Below are 3,546 nucleotides of genomic sequence, written 5' to 3' on the forward strand. Positions count from 1 at the left end.
GACGACGAAGGGAAACAAGAGGAAAAGGGATTATTGATGCTGAGGAAGTAGAGGAAGAGTATTTTGAACCCAACGTGGAAGAGAATTTGGAGAACAATCATGAAGAGGAGGCTCATAATCAAGGCCATGCCAACCATGCTGGGCAAGAAAGGAGGGTCTCAGGATCCTATATCAACCCTAATCCTGGAAACTGTGGGAGCAGCATTCAGAAGCCCACCATACATGCCAACAATTTCGAGCTAAAACCTCAGCTCATCACCCTGGTGCAGAATAATTGTTCATTTGGAGGAGGTGCTCAAGAAGATCCTAATCAACACTTGACCACCTTCTTGAGGATTTGTGACACAGTGAAGTCCAATGGAGTCCACCCGGATGTCTATAGGCTGCTCTTGTTCCCTTTTTCACTAAGGGACAAGGCATCCAAATGGCTTGAATCCTTCCCAAAGGAAAGCTTAACTAATTTGGAAGAAGTGGTGAACAAGTTTTTAGCAAGATTTTATCCTCCTCAAAGGATCAATAGGCTAAGAACTGAGGTGCAGACCTTTAGACAACAAGATGGTGAGACACTTTATGAAGCATGGGAGAGATTCAAAGATTTGACAAGGAGATGCCCACTAGAGATGTTTAATGAGTGGGTTCAACTTCACATCTTCTATGAAGGTCTTTCCTATGAGTCAAAGAAGGTTGTAGATCATTCATCAGGAGGCTCTTTAAACAAGAAGAAAACCATTGAAGAAGCCATAGATGTCATTGAAACAGTTGCTGAGAATGACTACTTCTATGCCTCCGAAAGAAGCAACACTAGAGGAGTAATGGAGCTGAACCACATGGATGCACTGTTAGCCCAAAACAAGATGATCACCAAGCAGCTAGCAGATCTTACCAAGAAGGTGGAAGAGAACCAAGTTGCAGCAGCCATCACCTCATCACCAACTCAAGAAGGAGTAAACATAGGAGAAGAATGTGACTGGGAGTAAGCCAACTATGTGGGAAACTCACCTAGACAAGTCCATGATCCATACTCCAAAACTTACAACTCTGGATGGAGAAATCACCCCAACTTTGGATGGGGAAATCAACAAGACCAAGGGCAAGATCAGAGACGCCACAACTTCAACTCCAACAACAATGCTACTCATCAAAACACCTCACAGAGATATTACCAACATCCATCTAACCAACCTTCTCAACCACCTAATCTCAACCCACCATCATTGACAGATGATAGGCTTTCGAAGATTGAGGCTCTACTTGAAAACATATGCAGAGAAGTCCAACACAACAAAGTGTTTAAGGAAGACGTGCGAGCTAATATCAAGAACCAAGGAGAAAACATTAAGAGATTGGAGTCCCAAGTAGGGTACCTATCTAAAAAAATTCCCAAACCCACTGATGGATTCCCCAGTGATACAGAGAAGAATCCAAGAGGGGAAACAAAGAAAGTGAGATGGGAGGAATGCAAAATGATAACCACAAGTAATGAGGGGAGTATGAATGGAGTAGAATACCTTCAAGATAACCAAAAGGAAAGCCAGAAGGAAGGAAGCTGTGCAACTCAGCTTACATCCAAGGAAGAGCTAAAGAAGAAGGAGGTATTGAACCCATATGCACCTTTTCTCCACAGGCTTAAAGGTGGTGTAGCAGGGAGAATGTACTCAAGGTTTCTTGATATGTTTGCATCTCTAGATGTAAATATACCATTCATTAAAGCCCTCCAACAGATGCCTTTCTATATCAAGTATATAAAGGAGCTACTAGCCAGAAAAAGTCCATTGAAGGGTGGACAAACAATCAAGATGAACAGAGATTGTAGTGCTCTCATTCAACCAGGGCCACCCACAAAGAAGGAGGATCCAGGGAGTTTTCACATTCCTTGTGCCATAGGAGAAACAATGATTGACAAAGGGCTTTGTGACTTGGGAGCAAGCATCAACCTAATGCCTCTCTCCCTCATGAAGAAGCTTTAAATCAATGAACTAACTCCTACTAATGTAATTATCAGATTGGCTGACAAAACTCAAAAATAAGCAGTATGGGTGGTTGAAAATGTGTTGGTGAAGGTTGGGAGCTACTATCTTCCCACAGATTTTGTTGTTCTGAAAATGGATGAGAATCCTATTTACCCCATCATTTTGGGAAGACCATTCCTAGCCACAGCTAGAGCACTCATAGATGTAGAACGAGAAGAGTTAGTGTTGAGAATACATGATGAGCAGCTCACTTTCAATGTCTTTAAACCCTCACAAGAAGCAGATCATGAAGACAATAAGTTGATGGAGGAGCCAAACAAGGAAGCACAAACAACACAATTGGAAGCCTCATTAGTTGGGAAGCCATATAGTCAAGAAGAACCATGTTCAAAGATGATCCAAGGGGAACCAGAACCATGAGAGTCATGCAAGATCAATAACAAGAATCCACTAGAGAAAGAATCCATAGAAAACAAGACAACAGCAATGGAAACAAAGAAGAAAGTTCCAAGGGGATGGAGAAATAAGAAAATTCCTACAAAAAATTTCTCACTAGGTGATGAAGTGATTTCTACATACTTTCCATCTATACCACCTCACCTCCCCACTATTCCATCTCAGCTTCCCCCAGTGTATACCATCAACAAAATCATGTCCTTAGAGCATATGGAGCTTATCAACAAAGCTAATGGACATAGGTTCACTGCAAGAGGGGAAGACTTCAAGCACTATCAGCCACCTTGACAAGAACCAAACATCAAGCTAATGACGTTAAAGAAGCGCTTCATGGGAGGCAACCCATGTTCTATAACTCCTTTCTTAAGTTTCTAATAACAGTAATAAGGTAATTTCCATGGAAGTTCAAATTAATCTTGATAACTAACATAAAGCCCCTCTACATGTAACTTATAGTACATGATAAGTTTGGTGTTCAAAGCACACCAAGTGTGGTTTGAACACACCTTATGAGGAAAGTTCACTCCCCAAACTTGTTGCATCATGTGATTACAAACAAGTTTGGTGTACCAACGTGCATGCATGGGTAGCTTAATGTTTGATTGATTTGCCTTCATGGAAAACATTTAGTCATATAGAAACAAAAGAAAAAGAAAAAGAAATATTTTATTAGTTCACACATTTTCCCACCAATTTTTTAATTAATTTTCACATTCTCCCTTTTTCGTGTATAGGGAATCAAAAAGGACATTGATGGTACTTGATAGGACAATTGAGGAAGAAGGATTCGGACACTACACCAAGGGAATTTCACACTTGTCTTCATAGGGAATGTCCTTGGAAGTGTTGCCATGCAACATTGGGAGTGGACAATCTTGAGGACCAAACTAAAACCCCTTGGGAAGTAGTGTCTTGAAAGGATGAGAAAGAGTCATCTTAATAAATATGATGATCCTTGTGCTCACCTTGCACCAAACCCCAACCGTTCACCATCAAGACCGTGCAATTGATCTACACCATTCAACTACCACCACCCATCTATATAAAGAACCTTCACCAATCCAGCCTCTCTCAAAGATTCATCAAACGCACCTCTTCTCCTTTTTCTCAAAACACATTC

General features: G+C 41.1%; 1 non-coding gene across 1 annotated transcript; it reads right to left on the reverse strand.

Moving 5' to 3' along the window:
* Positions 1-518: 518 nt before the first annotated feature.
* Positions 519-626, reverse strand: LOC112715753 (small nucleolar RNA R71). The gene has a single exon (XR_003159962.1). It is a non-coding gene; the product is annotated as a small nucleolar RNA R71 (small nucleolar RNA).
* Positions 627-3,546: the final 2,920 nt, after the last annotated feature.

The sequence above is a fragment of the Arachis hypogaea genome, chromosome 1 (assembly GCF_003086295.3).
Source record: "Arachis hypogaea cultivar Tifrunner chromosome 1, arahy.Tifrunner.gnm2.J5K5, whole genome shotgun sequence".
In the NCBI taxonomy this organism is placed as follows: domain Eukaryota; kingdom Viridiplantae; phylum Streptophyta; class Magnoliopsida; order Fabales; family Fabaceae; genus Arachis; species Arachis hypogaea.